The sequence below is a fragment of the Bombina bombina genome, chromosome 6, assembly GCF_027579735.1.
Source record: "Bombina bombina isolate aBomBom1 chromosome 6, aBomBom1.pri, whole genome shotgun sequence".
In the NCBI taxonomy this organism is placed as follows: Eukaryota; Metazoa; Chordata; class Amphibia; order Anura; family Bombinatoridae; genus Bombina; species Bombina bombina.
The window spans coordinates 652,033,960-652,051,576 of NC_069504.1; the positions used below are offsets into that span (position 1 = coordinate 652,033,960).

The 17,617-nt window shown below is 39.9% G+C and overlaps 1 long non-coding RNA gene across 1 annotated transcript in view; it reads left to right on the plus strand.

Moving 5' to 3' along the window:
* LOC128663390 (uncharacterized) overlaps positions 1–9,880 on the plus strand; it is a 31,497-nt gene extending 21,617 nt beyond the window's left edge. Inside the window, exon 3 of the long non-coding RNA XR_008402861.1 lies at positions 9,763–9,880. This is a non-coding gene — a long non-coding RNA (uncharacterized LOC128663390). The remainder of the gene's footprint in view (positions 1–9,762) is intronic.
* Positions 9,881–17,617: the final 7,737 nt, after the last annotated feature.

A 17,617-nucleotide genomic window follows, 5' to 3' on the forward strand; every position in this document is an offset into this window, starting at 1 on the left:
CCTGCTGCTGCCTCTAAGACAGCATGAAGGAACAGCCCCCTATCCGGGAACGGATCTAGTAGGGGCAGACTTTCACTCTTTGCCCAGGCGTGGGCAAGAGATGTTCAGGATCCCTGGGCGTTGGAAATTATATCCCAGGGATATCTTCTGGACTTCAAAGCTTCCCCCCCAAAAGGGAGATTTCACCTTTCACAATTATCTGCACACCAGATAAAGAGAGAGGCATTCTTACACTGTGTACGAGTCCTCCTAGTTATGGGATTGATCCATCCAGTTCAAAAGGAGGAACAGGGACAGGGTTTTTACTCAAATCTGTTTGTGGTTCCCAAAAAAGAGGGAACCTTCAGACCAATTTTGGATCTAAAGATCTTAAACAAATTCCTCAAAGTTCCGTCGTTCAAGATGGAAACTATTCGTACCATCCTACCACTGATCCAGGAGGGTCAATATATGACTACAGTGGATCTAAAGGATGCTTATCTTCACATTCCAATACACAAAGATCATCATCGGTTTCTCAGGTTTGCCTTTTAAGACAGGCATTACCAGTTGTAGCTCTTCCCTTGGGATTAGCTACAGCCCCAAGAATCTTTACAAAGGTTCTAGGGTCACTTATGGCGGTCCTAAGGCCGCGGGGCATAGCAGTAGCCCCTTATTTAGACGACATCCTGATACAGGCGTCAAACTTCCAAATTGCCAAGTCTCATATGGACGTAGTACTGGCATTTCTGTGGTCGCATGGGTGGAAAGTGAACGAGGAAAAGAGTTCTCTATCCCCACTCACAAGAGTTTCCTTTCTAGGGACTCTGATAGATTCTGTAGAAATGAAAATTCACCTGACTCAGTCCAGGTTATCAAAGCTTCTAAATTCCTGCCGGGTTCTTCATTCCATTCCGCGCCCTTCGGTGGTTCAGTGTATGGAAGTAATCATCTTAATGGTAGCGGCAATGGACATAGTGCCGTTTGCACGCTTACATCTCAGACCGCTGCAACTATGCATGCTCAGTCAGTGGAGCGGGGATTACACAGATTTGTCCCCTCAACTGAATCTGGACCAAGAGACCAGGGATTCTCTTCTCTGGTGGCTATCTCGGGTCCATCTGTCCAAAGGTATGACTTTTCGCAGGCCAGATTGGACAATTGTTACGACAGATGCCACCCTTCTAGGTTGGGGTGCAGTCTGGAACTCCCTGAAGGCTCAGGGATCGTGGACTCAGGAGGAGTCTCTCCTTCCATTAAATATTCTGGAGCTAAGAGCGATATTCAAGGCTCTTCAGGCTTGGCCTCAGTTAGCAACTCTGAGGTACATCAGATTTCAGTCGGACAACATCACGACTGTAGCTTACATCAACCATCAAGGGGGAACGAGAAGTTCCCTAGAGATGTTAGAAGTTTCAAAAATAATTCGCTAGGCAGAGATTCACTCTTGCCACCTATCAGCTATCCATATCCCAGGTGTAGAGCACTGGGAGGCAGATTTTCTAAGTCGTCAGACTTTTCATACGGGAGAGTGGGAACTCCATCCGGAGGCATTTGCACAACTGATTCATCGTTGGGGCAAACCAGAACTGGATTTCATGGCGTCTCGCCAGAACGCCAAGCTTCCGTGTTACGGATCCAGGTCCAGGGATCCCAAGGCGACACTGATAGATGCTCTAGCAGCGCCCTGGTCTTTCAACCTGGCTTATGTGTTTCCACCGTTTCCACTGCTCCCTCGACTGATTGCCAAGATCAAGCAGGAGAGAGCATCAGTGATTCTGATAGCACCTGCGTGGCCACGCAGGACCTGGTATGCAGATCTAGTGGACATGTCATCCTTTCCACCATGGTCTTTGCCTCTGAAACAGGACCTTCTACTTCAGGGTCCTTTCAACCATCCAAATCTAATTTCTCTGAGGCTGACTGCCTGGAGATTGAACGCTTGATTTGATCAAAGCGTGGCTTCTCCGAGTCAGTTATTGATACCTTAAGACAGGCACGAAAGCCTGTCACCAGGAAAATTTACCATAAGGTATGGCGTAGATATCTTTATTGGTGTGAATCCAAGGGTTACTCATGGAGTAAGGTCAGGATTGCTAGGATATTATCTTTTCTCCAAGAAGGTTTGGAAAAAGGTTTGTAAGCTAGTTAAGCGTCTGGCAGATGTTCCAGACGTTCAGGCATTTTGTCAGGCTTTAGTTAGAATCAAGCCTGTGTTTAAACCTGTTGCTCCACCATGGAGCTTAAACTTGGTTCTTAAGGTTCTTCAAGGAGTTCCGTTTGAACCTCTTCATTCCATAGATATCAAGCTTTTATCTTGGAAAGTTCTTTTTTTTGGTAGCTATTTCCTCGGCTCGTAGAGTCTCTGAGCTATCTGCCTTACAATGTGATTCTCCTTATCTGATTTTTCATACGGATAAGGTAGTCCTGCATACCAAACCTGGGTTCTTACCTAAGGTGGTATCTAACAAGAATATCAATCAAGAGATTGTTGTTCCATCCTTGTGTTACACAATTTGGACGTGGTCCGTGCTTTAAAGTTTTACTTACAAGCTACTAAAGTTTTTCGTCAAACATCTTCTTTGTTTGTTGTCTACTTTGGACAGAGGAGAGGTCAAAAGGCTTCGGCAACCTCTTTTTCTTTTTGACTAAGAAGCTTAATCCGCTTAGCCTATGAGACTGCTGGACAGCAAATTCCTGAAAGGATTACAGCTCATTCCACTAGAGCTGTGGCGTTCACTTGGGCCTTTAAAAATGAGGCTTCTTTTGATCAGATTTGCAAGGCGACGACTTGGTCTTCGCTTCATATTTTTTCAAAATTTTACAAATTTGATACTTTTGCTTCTTCGGAGGCTATATTTGGGAGAAAGGTTTTACGGGCAGTGGTTCCTTCCATTTAAGTTCCTGCCTTGTCCCTCCCTTCATCCGTGTACTTTAACTTTGGTATTGGTATCCCACAAGTAATGGATGATCCGTGGACTGGGTACACCTTACAAGAGAAAACACAATTTATGCTTACCTGATAAATTTATTTCTCTTGTGGTGTATCCAGTCCACGGCCCGCCCTGTCATTTTAAGGCAGGTAATTTTTTAAATTTAAACTACAGTAACCACTGCACCCTATGGTTCCTCCTTTCTCGGCTTGTTTTCAGTCGAATGACTGGCTATGACAGTTAGGGGAGGAGCTATATTATAGCTCTGCTGTGGGTGTCCTCTTGCAACTTCCTGTTGGGAATGAGAATATCCCACAAGTAATGTATGATCCGTGGACTGGATACACCACAAGAGAAATAAATTTATCAGGTAAGCATAAATTGTGTTATTTCATATAGATAACACTGTGCTCGTGCACGAGAAGTTATCTGGGAGCAGGCACCGATTGGCTAGACTGCAAGTCTGTCAAAAGAACTGAAAAAAGGGGCAGTTTGCAGAGGCTTAGATTCAAGATAATCACAGAGGTTAAAAGTATATTATTATAACTGTGTTAGTTATGCAAAACTGGGAAATGGGTAATAAAGGGATTATCTATCTTTTAAAACAATAAAAATTCTGGTGTAGACTGTCCCTTTAACGCATTCCAATTGATTCCTATGGGGAAATACATTTTATGTCTACACCTAACACCCTAACATGAACCCTGAGTCTAAACACCCCTAATCTTACACTTATTAACCCCTAATCTGCCGCCCCCGACATCGCCGACACCTGCATTATATTATTAACCCCTAATCTGCCGCTCCGGACACCGCCGTCACCTACATTATAGTTATGAACCCCTAATCTGCTGCCCCCAACATCGCCGACACCTACATTATATTTATTAACCCCTAATCCACTGCCCCCAACGTCGCCGCCACCTACCTACATTTATTAACCCCTAATCTGCTGCCCCCAACGTCGCCACCACTATAATAAACATATTAACCCCTAATCTGCCGCTCCGGACACCGCCGCCACGTACATTATAGTTATGAACCCCTAATCTGCTGCCCCCAACATCGACGCCACCTACCTACATTTATTAACCCCTAATCTGCCACCCCAACATCGCCGCCACTATATTAAATGTATTAACCCCTAAATCTAAGTCTAGCCCTAACCCTAACACCCCCTAACTTAAATATAATTTAAATAAATCTAAATAAAATTACTATCATTAACTAAATTATTCCTATTTAAAACTAAATACTTACCTATAAAATAAATTTAGTTAATGATAGGAATTTTCTTTAGATTTATTTAAATTATATTTAAGTTAGGGGGTGTTAGGGTTAGACTTAGATTTAGAGGTTAATACATTTAATATAGTGGCGGCGACGTTGGGGGAGGCAGATTAGGGGTTAATAAATGTAGGTAGGTGGCGTCGATGTTAGGGCTGGCAGATTAGGAGTTAATAATATTTAACTAATGTCTGCGATGCAGGAGTGCGGCGGTTTAGGGGTTAATATGTTTATTATAGTGGCGGCGATGTCCGGTTCGGCAGATTAGGGGCTAAAAATGTTATTTTAGTGTTTGCGATGTGGGGGGGCCTCGGTTTAGGGGTTAATAGGTAGTTTATGGGTGTTAGTGTACTTTTTAGCACTTTAGTTAAGAGTTTTATGCTACGGTGTTGTAGTGTAAAACTCTTAACTACTGACTTTAAAATGCGGTACCAGTGTTGACAGGAGAGGGTCTAACGCTCACTTTTTGGCAGACTCGTAATACCGGCGCTATGCAAGTCTCATTGAAAAAATAGGATACGCAATTGACATAAGTGGATTTGCGGTATTTCCAGGTCTGGACAAAAAAGTGAGAGGTACACCTGTACCTGCAAGACTTGTAATACCAGCGGGTGTTAAAAAGCAGCGTTGGGACCGGCCAACGCTGCTTTTTAAGCCTAACGCACAACTCGTAATCTAGCCGTATGTATTTGCACTGTATTTAATGACCCTTTAAGTTCTAGTTGCAAAAACAAAACATGTAAACAAAAATAATTAGATAAAAGTAATGCTCTCATTGGGGGGCTTTGACAGAGAGGTACCAAAATGTTAATTTTCCCATTGGCCTTTGAGTAAGGAGTAATAAAGAAGATAAGGAGGGTTTTGTGTCAATGATTAGACAGATAAGATTATGAGGTATTCTCTCCCTACAAGATCAGCCCCGTTGTATTGAGTTGTGGTTTCAGTTAGCAGAAACAGCTATTTCATATACAAAAATGTACCCAAAGAAAATATTTTCCATATATTTTAAACTGTGCAGCTGGTATAACAAATAGTTAGATTTTTTTTATATAGTAAACTGTTCCCTGAAAGTACAAAAAAGTGCAGTGGATTTAAACTATAGTGCAGCAATGAACTACCAGGAGCAAGTTGAGCCAATGAAAAGAGGCATATATGTGTAGCCACCAAACACCAACTAGCTCGCAGTAGTTCAGTGTTGCTCCTAAGCCTATGCTTTTCAACACAGTTTGCCGAGAGAAATAAGTACATTTGATAAAAGAAGTAAAGTAAAAAATCTCTTTAGATTGCATGCTCTATTTGAAGTTTAATTTAGTTTTTCATGTCTCTTTAATGGGTTAGTCTAGTCAAAATTAAACGTTCATGATTCTGATAGAGCATGCAATTTTAAGCAACATTCTAAGTTACTCTGATTATCAATTTTTCTTCGTTCTCTTATCTTTATTTGAATGTAAGCTTAGAAGCCGGCCCATTTTTGTTCAGTACCTGAGTAGCGCTTGCTGATTGGTGGTTACATTTAGACACTAATCAGAAAGTGCTACCCAGGTCTGAACCATAAATGGGCTGGCTTCTATGCTTACATTCCTGCTTTTTCTAATAAAGATAACAAGAGAACGAAGAAAAATTGATAATAGGAGTAAATTAGAAAGTTGCTTAAAATTGCATGCTCTATCCGAATCATGAAAGTTTAATTTTGACTAGACTATCCCTTTAACAGCTTTGTTGTGGTGATCTTTGAACTCCTCCTGCTGGCCAGGAGTGATATTCCCACTAGTAATTGGAATGACATTGTGGACTCTCCATATCTTAGGAAATAAATATTTGTCTCTGTTTTTTACTAAAACCTAGAGTCATAGAGGCCTACTTCTCAAGCCGTCAACTGTGCTGCATTCGTCGGCACCAATACGCTCGCCTGACATCGCCTAACATCGCAGCCGCGGACCTGAAATGTTCTCCAAATTTAACACAAAAGCAGTCATCGATCTCGCTGCTATTCGGCTTTTTCACAGCTTTATTTGTATACTGTCACTAAACACTGCCCCTATACTAAACTGTTTAACCCCTATCCCGCCGCTCCTGGAGCCCACGCCACTCTAATAAAGTTATTAACCCCTATTCCGCCGCTCCCAGAGCCCACTGCCACCTACATTATGTTATTAACCCCTAATCTTCCACCCCCCTACACCGCCGCCACCTACATTATGTTATTAACCCCTAATCTGATGCCCCCTACCGCCAGCCCCCACATCGCCATAAACTAAATTAACCTATTAACCCCTAAACCTAACAACCCGCTTACTTTATATTAAATATTAACTCATCCCTATCTTATAATAAATTTAAACTTACCTTTAAAATTACATTAAACTATATTAAACTATTAATTAATCTACCCTAACTATTATACTAAAATTAAATTAAACTATATTAAACTAATAATTAATCTATAAGCAAACATATATAATTGTGTGCACTCTACTTTTTAATTAGACGGATATAAAGAGGTGCTGCAGTCATAAAATACCTATTTTCATATTGTAGGGAAGAGAGAAATATCTAGTAAATATATAGTTATTTAAAGAATAACAAGGCAGCACTCAAATTCCATGAAAACATAGTGGTTTATTTAGCTCTCTCCACATGTGTCCAAGACACTGAATGTTCCCAAAGAAATTATGATAAATAAAATTGAGTAACAGACATTACCAGGCCTGGATCACAAAAACTCAAATCTCACATAAAAAGGAGCACATAAGAGTAAAAACACGCTCTCAAAAAGTATCATGTGCCAATCAAATAAAAACCTAACTAAACCCCCCCCCCGGCCCCCCCCAAATAAAAACCTAACTAAAAAAACCTAAGCTCCCCATTGCCCTGAAAAGGGCATTTGGATGGGCATTGCCCTTTAAAGGGCATTTACCGGTAGCTCTATTGCAGCCCAAACCCTAATCTAAAACTAAAACCCACCCAATAAACCCTTAAAAAATACTAACACTAACCCCTGAAGATCCACTTACAGTTTTGAAGATGCGACATCCATCCTCCAAGAAGCCGGCAGAAGTCTCCATCCAAGCGGCCGAAGTCTTCATCCAAGCCTGCAGAAGTCTTCACCCAGACGGCATCTTCTATCTTCATCCATCCGACGCGGAGCGGCTCCATCTTCCAGACATCCGACGCGGAGCATCCTCTTCTTACAACGTCTTCTTCCCGAATGAAGGTTCCTTTAATTGACGTCTTCCAAGATGGCGTCCCTTAGATTCCGATTGGCTAATAGAATTCTATCAGCCAATCGGAATTAAGGTTGAAAAAATCCTATTGACTGTTGCAATCAGCCAATATGATTGAGCTTGCATTCTATTGGCTGATTGGAATAGCCAATAGAATGCAAGCTCAATCCTATTGGCTGATTGGATCAGCCATTAGGATGAAAGCTCAATCCTATTGGCTGATTGCAACAGCCAATAGGATTTTTTTCAACCTTAATTCCGATTGGCTGATAGAATTCGATCAGCCAATCGGAATATAAGGGACGCCATCTTGGATCGGTAAATGCCCTTTTAAGGGCAATGCCCATCCAATTGCCCTTTTCAGGGCAATTGGGAGCTTAGGTTTTTTTAATTAAGTTTTTATTTGGGGGGGTTGGTTGTGTGGGTGGTGGGTTTTACTGTTTGGGGGTATTTGTATTTTTTATTTACAGGTAAAAGAGCTGATTTCTTTGAGGCAATGACCCGCAAAATGCCCTTTTAAGGGCTATTTGTAGTTTATTGTAGGTTAGGGTTTTTTTTATTTTAGGGGGGCTTTTTTATTTTCATAGGGCTCTTAGATTAGGTGTAATTAGTTTAAATCTTTGATAATTTATTTTTTATTTTGTGTAACTTAGTGTTTACCCCTAATCTGCCGCCCGCCACCGCCGCCACCTACATTATACTTATTAACCCCTGATCTACCACCCCCTATACCGCCGCCACCTACATTATACTTATTAACCCCTAATGTGCCGCTCCTACACTGCCGCCACCTACATTATACATATTAACCCCTAATCTGCCGCTCCTACACCGCCGCCACCTACATTATACCTATTAACCCCTAATCTGCCGCTCCCACCACCGCCGCCACCTACAAAAAGTTATTATCCCCTATCCCGCAGCTCCTGGAGCCTACCGCAACTAAATGAACTTATTAACCCCTAAACCGCCAGCCCCCACATCGCCGTAAACTAAATTAATCTATTAACCCCTAAACCTAACAACCCACTAACTTTATATTAAATATTAACTCATCCCTATCTTATAATAAATTTAAACTTACCTTTAAAATTACATTAAACTATATTAAACTATTAATTAATCTACCCTAACTATTATAATAAAATGAAATTAAACTATATTAAACTAATAATTTATCTACCTTAACTATTATACTAAAATTACATTAAACTATATTAAACTAATAATTAATCTACCCTAACTATTATACTAAAATTACATTAAACTATATTAAACTAATAATTAATCTACCCTAACTCTTATATTAAATTACAATAAGATACAAATTAACTATACAATAAGCTATTAAATTAGCTATATCATGAACTATATTATATATTTAAAAACCTAACCCTACTCAAATAATTTAAATCTACAATAAAAAATTACAAAGTTTCAAAAAACTAACAACTAAGTTATACAAAATATAGAGGTAGTTTAAATTTATTATAAGATAGGGATGAGTTAATATTTAATATAAAGTTAGCGGGTTGTTAGGTTTAAGGGTTAATAGGTTAAATTACTTTATGGCGATGTGGGGGCTGGCAGTTTAGGGGTTAATAACTTTATTTAGTTGCGGTGGGCTCCAGGAGCGGCGGGATAGGGGTTAAAAACTTTATGTAGGTGGCGGCGGTGTCGGGAGCGGCAGGTGAGGGGTTAATAGGTATAATGTAGGTGGTGGCGGTGTCCGGCGGCAGATTAGGGGTTAATAAGTATAATGTAGGTGGCAGCGGTGTAGGGGCAGCAGATTAGGGGTTAATAAATATAATGTAGGTGGCGGCAGATTAGGGGTGTTTAGACTCGGGGTACATGTTAGGGTGTTAGGTGTAAACATAACTTTTATTCTCCCATAGGAATCAATAAGATATCGGGCAGCAGCGAACATGAGCTTTTGCTGCTTTCAGACTTGATTCCTATAGCATCCGCCGCCTCCAGGGTGGCGGATTGAAAAGCAGGTACGCTGGGCCGGAATAGTGTCGAGCGTACCTGCTAGGAATTTGTTAACTAGCAAAAGTAGTCAGGTTGTGCCAAATTTGCATTTGGAACATCTGTAGTGACGTAAGCATCGATCTGTGTCGGTCTGAGACAGGCGGATTGTATGTTACGTCACAAATTTCTACTTTTGCCGGTCTGTAGGCTTTGATAACTAAGGGGAATCAGGTTCTCCACAATAACGCTGTGGAGTTCAAGCGTATTTGCGGTTGACAGCTTGATAAACAGGCCTCATTATGTTGTCACAAAGTTAGGATAATCTGAATTTATTTGCAGTGGTTACAGCTTATGATGTTTTCCCATAGTTCCGTATTCGAATAATTTCTGGCCGCCATCTATTTGGTAACAACTTAAAACCAGTGGTGAAAGTCATTGTGGGACACAAAGTGTACACCACGCACATACGCAGAGGGAACAACCCAGTCTTTGATGAGGTCAGTAAAATTGATATTCATTTATATATATGTATCTATAATAGTTAGATTAATATGACTAACTTTCAATAAAATCAACTGGTTTGGAGAGCAGCACACAACCAGGACTGCCACGTCCCACTTGAATTAAAAATAACACAATGTAAATCCAGCCTTTTTAAAATAGGACTTTATTAATTTCACACAGGCATACAAACAGTGTTTTGGGCCTGCTATATGCCCTTAGTCATGCTGTTTGTATGCCCATGGCACCAGTGTGAAATTAATAAAAAGTGAATATGGCTGTCCGTGTGCATGACAAACCTTTTCCTATGTGACTATGTGTTTTTTTTTAGACCATGGAAATGTTTAAAGAAAAATACATTTATTTTTCTTTTTTTCTCAGATATTTTTTTATGATTTCCAGCAAAAGGTTTCTGAAGTATTTTACAAGGCCATCATCATTAAGGTAATGAGTGTTCCCCTATCTAATTTCAAACCTTCCTCTGAAGCTTTACTCTCTCACCACATTTCATAGCTTTTATCACCATAAATCATTCAATAGGAGCAATTAGCCACTAATTTGGTCATTAACAAAAAGTCACTAACAAATTGGAATAGTAAAAATACATGAAATATGTGATATATATTAATTTCTGTTTAGACATCACCAACAAATGCACAATTAAATTAACTTTCTGTTTAGCAATGTCACCCTGTGTGTGTGTGTTTTCTTTCCAATGGCATGGAGAGTCCACAAATTCATTCTAATTTCTAGTGGGAATTCATCTCCTTGCCAACAGGAGGAGACAAAGAACACCCCAGCAGAGCTGTTAAGTATCACTTTCACTTCCCATAAGCCCCCAGTCATTCTTTGTCTTTATCATCGGGAGGCTCAATCCACTAGATCTGTCTCTTCTTCCTGGGCCTTCAAAAATGAAGCATCTGTGGAGCAAATCTGCACGGTGGCCACATGGTCCTCATTGCATACTTTTTCCAAATTCTACAAATTTGATACTTTTGCCTCAGCTGAGGCTTCTTTTGGGAGAAAAGTTCTTCAAGCAGTGATCCCTTCCATTCTGTGTCCTCTAGCTTGGGTATTGGTTCCCACTAGTAATTAGAATGGGTTTGTGGACTCTCCATGCCATTGGAAAGAAAACAACATTTATGCTTACCTGATAAATTATTTTCTTTCCTGGCATAGAGAGTCCACGACCCACCCTTATTTTGAGTTAAGACAGCTTTTGTTCTATAAAACTCAGGCACTTCTATACCCTTGTGTCATCTTCTCTTTCCATATTCCTTCGGCTGAATGACTGGGGGCTTATAGGAAGTTGGAGTGATACTTAACAGCTTTGCTGGGGTGTTCTTTGCCTCCTCCCACTAGCAATTAGAATGGATTTGTGGACTCTCCATGCTAGGAAAGAAAATAATTTATCAGGTAAGCAAACATTTTGTTTAACCCCTGTATGACCAGTGTTGTACCCTGTACATTGCTGCTCTTTTAATGAGGCTTGTGTTTTTGATATCCTAGCTTGCGAGACCCATGCTATTACAGGTCAAAAACTCTTAAAGACTAGCGACGTATAGGGTACATGATGGTCGTTAAGGAGTTAAATATATATATATATATTTATGAACATATACATTTAATTGCATAATTACATAAATAGGTAAAACTGTTGCTTAATTGCTTCTGTGAACAAATAATTAATTTACTCTTATATAAAACAATAACTTATAATTGTCTGTGCCAACTACAAAGCTAATTTATTAATCAGAAGAACTAAGCAGCACCAAAGTACTCTGCAGTACATAAAACGACCTGGTACTACAGAGAATGTGTCATCAGAAATAATGTATTTATCACACCATATAACATATTATAGCACTTTTGTGACTTTTTTATGGCTCTTTTACTATAATCTCTTTGAAGTAGTCTGTTTAATCTCTGGATTCTATCAGAGAAATTTCTACGTAGATTAAGGAATTCCCCTTTTTGGGATTGCTTTAAACATGCTCTTGGCATGAAAATTTGTTTTATGTGATAGCGTACAGTACTTGTACCTTTCTTTTTTCTATATATCTTTGCTTTTAAATATCCATCTTTTTGTTTTTTATTTGTAAATTCAGGAATGATATCTTTAAATAGCTTGATTCATATGTTAATTTAATGTTAAGATTGTTGGAATTTAATTTTTTTATAAAAGATGACATGAAAGATAGATTCTGGACCTTCCCATAAAAATAAGATATTATCTATGTACCTTATCCTTAAAGGGACATACTGAATATACCTTTCATTTATTGAAGACCATAATATGTTCACACCAGTCTAAGAATAACTTGGCATAAATTGTCCCCATGGCCGTACCTTGTATTTGTAGGAAAAAATTATCCTTAAATGTTTTGTGATTCAAAATTTATAACTGCACTATGGATTGATTATGACTTGCATTGTTTTTTTATTGGTGTTTAGAAACTATTCTACAGCTTGTATGTCACAATTGTGCTGAATGGTTGTATACAGGGATTCTACACCTGTTGTTACTAAAATTGTAGTTGGTGTCAAATTTAAATTTTGTAGGACTTCCATTGCGTCTTTTACATTTGAACTTAATGTATATACATACTCTCTTAGGCCCCCATGATCGCCATGTTGAGAAAGCCAGCACAATTTTCCAAGCAGTTGACATCAGTGTTACTATGCATTGCAATGGGTGGCAGAGCTGGAAAAATATTCCAAGCTGTTTTGCCACCTGCATTGATGATGTAAAGTAAAGGATCCCTTTTAAATATATCACCAACCCGTTTTTAATGGGGACTTTAGTTTTAGGATAGACTTACTGGTTGAGTTTTTGTTTTTATTAAAAAAAAAATCTGTAATGCTAGTGTTTTCTATTTTTTGTAATGGTAGTGTTTTTTATATATTGTAATAGTAGTGTTCATTTTTTATGTAATTTAGGGGGTCTTAGGTTTGGGGTCTTGAAGAGGTTTAGCTGTTAGGAGGTTAGGGGGTATTTTGCAATGGGGGTGTGGTGGTTAGGAGATTAATAGGTTAGGGAGTATTTTATAGTGGGGATATTAGCGGTTAAGAGGTTAATAGATTATGGGTAGTTTGTGGTGGGGATGTGGTGGTTTAGGGGTTAAGTAGTGTAGGGCTTATTGCGGTGGGGTATTGGCGGTTTAGGGGTTAAAAGGTTAGGGGTTAATAGCTATAGGATTGTTATGGCAGATTAGGAATTGATAGTGTATACGGGTTAGGTTGTGCTGGGGGTGAGGGTGCATAACGGGTTAATAGTTTAGAGGAGCATTATTTGTATATACAATGTTTTAATTATATGTATTTTCTTGTATAATGCATATTGTAGTAATTATTTTATTGTATTTAAACAGCTGTTTTTTGGGTGCACTTTTTTAACATTAATATTTATTTTTCATTATCTAATTATGTTATAAAAGTCATTAGCTGCAACTTTAAATTTTTACATAACAGCATTTGTATAACATTTCTGCTACTGTCTTTTATAACATATTTATATAACAAAAAATAAATATTAGACATGTGCAGGGAAAAAAATAATTTTAGACGAAATTTCAGTTATGAACATTAGAGGAAATTTGTTTCCCTGAATATTTGTTCTCTGCACTATTCGTTTTTCGTTTAGTTGAAAGCAAACTGAAAATAGAATTTTTGTTAAAAACATTTACATTAGTTTTCGTTCAAACAAATGTAAATGTTTTGAAGCTACAGGTGAAAAGTTTACCTGTGTAGCTACATACTTCCCCTAACACGCTCTCTAGATCCTCTTCTTGCCAGAACCCTGGCCGCGCTAACAGGAGGCTTAGCAATTTGGCTCCCAGGACCTGCACTAAAGTTAGTGCATGTCCTGGGTGCCGAGCGCACTTAGCCTCCTGTTAGCGCGGCCAGGTACCTGTCAAGAATAGGATTGGTTTAGAGAGCTCTCCAGAACGCGATAAGGTAAGTATAAAGCCTTAAAAATCAATTTAAAGGAAACAAATAAATACTGTTAAATTTCGTTTTCTTTAAATTTTATTAGTGCATTCATTCAGATATTCGTTTTTGTAAACGTAAACAAATATCCGGTTTTCAGAACTGATATGCATTCGTCCAAAAACAAATGCACGTCTAATAAATATTGTTTTAAAAAACACACACAAAAAATGCAGTTTAAATTCCATATAATAATTAAAAATGTGTCTGAAAAAAATATCTACTTCATCTTAAATTCAGACCAAGTATTATGCATTTGTTGCTTATGCAATTCTACTGTATTTCCTGATCTTTTAAATTTAACGGCTGTGCAGTTGGGTAGCCATCTTCACAAGCAGGGAAGGAGCTCTCAGAGGAAAGGTAAGTCGAACACCCAGGCTTAAGAGAACTGGTGCAAATGCACATGTCTAATAAATAGTATTGTTTAAAAAAAGAAACACTTGAGAAAACATTCAAAACAATAATTAAAAATTTGTCTGAAAAAAAAAATATCTACTTCATCTGAAATTTAGACTAAGTGTTACTGCATTGTCTTTCTTTTATGCATTTGTTGCTTATGCATTTGTACTGTATTTACCGGTCTTTTAAATTTAAATGTAACTGCTGTGCAGTTGGGTAGCCATTTTCACAAGCAGGGAAGGAGCTCTCAGGGTGAAAGGTAAGTAAACTCTTACACGCTGGGCTTTATTAAATTCAGCTTAAATGAGCTATTTCACTTAAAGTGACAGTATGCAATTACTGTAACTGTACATCAGTTGTACATTGTACTATTACTATATTTGTTTAACCATGGCTTTAACTATTTCTGTGCCTTTATACTGTTCATGTGCTCTAGTCTGTCCCAGATATTCAGGATCTATCCTTACTGCTTTCTCTATATTTAATTATGGAGCAAACTGGTGCCTTCTGGGGCCATAATCTAGCCCATTGACAGATATGTAACATCTATGTAACATACCAGAACATCCTATGCTCTGACGTGCCTCCTGCTCACCTGTGTACTTCATGGTCTGAGTCTGTGTTTAATAGTTGACAGGGTCTAGCAAATCAGAAATGTTCAGGGGTCTACGGGAATTCTTTGTTGCCTTAGAGGTAGATGATACCGTCACTACTGATAAGTAACAACTGAAAACAATTGATAAGTTCAAACAGCCAACTGCTTAGGCAAATAGTTATTTTAGGATTCTTTTCAGCTTTAAAAACTATTTGCCTAGGAAAACACCTTTTGCCTAACTAGTAATCAGGCAAATAGTTTTTAGAAAATCCAATTAGCTGCCAAAGCACCCCAGGGAAATGGCCCCTGCTTGCCAATAGGCTCCTATGCAGCCTGGGAAAGTGGCCCCTGCTCACCATTCAATCTCAGGCACCCCAGGAAGTGACCCCTGCTTTTTAAAGCATGCCCACTCACCCTGGAAAAGTGGTCCCTGTTCACCATTAAGCACCAAGGCACCCTGGGAAAGTTGCTCCTGTTTGACAATATGCACTCAGGCACCCCAGGAAAGTGACTACTGCTCAACAAAACATGCCCAATCCCCCTGGAAAGCGGTACCTGCTCACCAAAATGCTCCCAGGCACCCTGTGAAAGTGGCCCCTGTTCTCACATAGGTGTCCAGGCATTCCAGGAAAATGGCCACTGCTAGCCAGTAGGCTCCCAAGCAGCATGGAAAAGTGGCCCTTGCTAATAAGCCCCAAGGCACTTAGGAAAATTGGCACCTGCTCGCTAATAGGTGCCCAGGCACTCAAGAAAAGGGTACCTTTCATGCAAATAGACTTCCAGGCACCTCAGGAAAGTGTACCCTGCTTAACAAAACATGGTCAATAACCCTTGGAAAGGGCCCCTGCTCACCAATAGGCACCCTGGGAAAGTGGCCCTTGCTCGCCATTAGGTCCAATGCACCCTGTGAAAGTGGTCCCTTTTTGCCAATAAGTGCCTGGCATCCCGTGAAAGTGGCCCCTGTTCTCCAATAGGTGCTCAGACACCCTTGGAAAGTGGCCCCTACTTGCCAAAAGACTTTCAGGCATCCCGGGAAAGTGGCCCCTAGTAGCCAATAGCACCCTGGAAAAGTGGCCCCTGCTCACCAATTGTCTCCCTGTCACCCCAGGAAGGTGACTCCTGCTCTTCAAAACACGCCCAAGCACCCTGGGAAAGTGGCCCCTGCTTACGATTAGGTGCTGAGACACCCCTAGAAAGTGGCCCCTTCTAGCCAATAGGTGCCCAAGCACTCCAGGAAAGTGGCCCCTGCACACCAATAGGTGCACAGACATGCTTGGGAAGTTGCCCCTGTTCACCAATTGACTTTCAGGCACACCAGAAAAGTGTCCCCTTGCTCAACAAAACACATCCTGGGAAAGTGGCCCCTGATTGCCAATAGGTGCAAAGGCACCCAGAAAAAGACGCTCCTGCTCGCTAAACATGAACAAGAACCGTGGGTAAGTGGCTCCTGCTCACAATTTGGCACCCCAGAAAAGTGGTCCCTGTTTGCCAATCTAGTCCTGAAAGACTCTAATCAGCTATTTTGCAGTCACTATATTACAGCAGTATAGAAATAGCACACAGGTTGCTCATATTGTTTACAAAAACAAACAAACTGTGTTTATGAAAATGTACTAATAAAATTGAACAAATATCTATGCATCCATTAATGTCTATTTAATGTTTTATTATCCCGTCTAATGCCCCTTAAAATGTCTCTTTAATGTTGTGTATTGGTGAGCAGGGGCCACTTTTCTTGAGGTTTCCTAGGCAGCTTTTTGCGAGCAGGAGCTACTTTCCTGGGGTGACTGAACACCTATTTATGAGCAGGGACCATCTTTCCCGAGTGCCTATTGGCAAGTAGGGTCCACTTCCCAGGGTGCTTGGATGTATATTCGTGAGCAAGGGCCAATATTTCATTAAGGATTTGTTGGTTCCTATTGGTGAGCAGAGGCCACTGTCCTGGGGTGCCTAGGTGGCTATTGATGGGTATGGGCCACTTTCCTGGGTTTCCTAGGTGCATATTGACAAGCAGGGGCCACTTTCCCGGCGTGCTTTAGCATCTGTTGGTGAACAGGGTTTTCTTTCCTGGGGTACCTGTGTGTGTATTGGCAAGCAGGGACCAATTTGTTTTTGCAAAAGCCATTTGCCTGAAATTACTATTTGCTTGACACACAATATATAATATATATATATATATATATATATATATATATATATATATAAATAAATAAATAAATAAATAAATATGTATGTATATGTATATATACACACACATGCACATACATACACTTAGGCACAAACATACACTTAGGCACAAACAGATACACACACACAAGAACATACAAACACATGCAAGCATACATACACAGATACACAGACATATGCACATACACATAAATATATACAAACACACACATACACATGCACATACACATACAAACATATGCACACACATATACACAAGCACATGCATACAGATAAAGACACACATGCACATACAAACATCTGCACACACTGCCCCCCCACACACAGCCCACACACACACAGCCAACACACACAGCCAACACACAGCCCACACACACTCTCAGAGCCCACACACACACACAGCCCACACACACACCGCACACACAGCCCCCCCCACACACACACAGCCTACACACATACAGCCAGCCCACACACACACAGCACACGCAGTGCACACCACACAAAGTGTACACACACAGTACACATACACACAGTACACACACACACACACA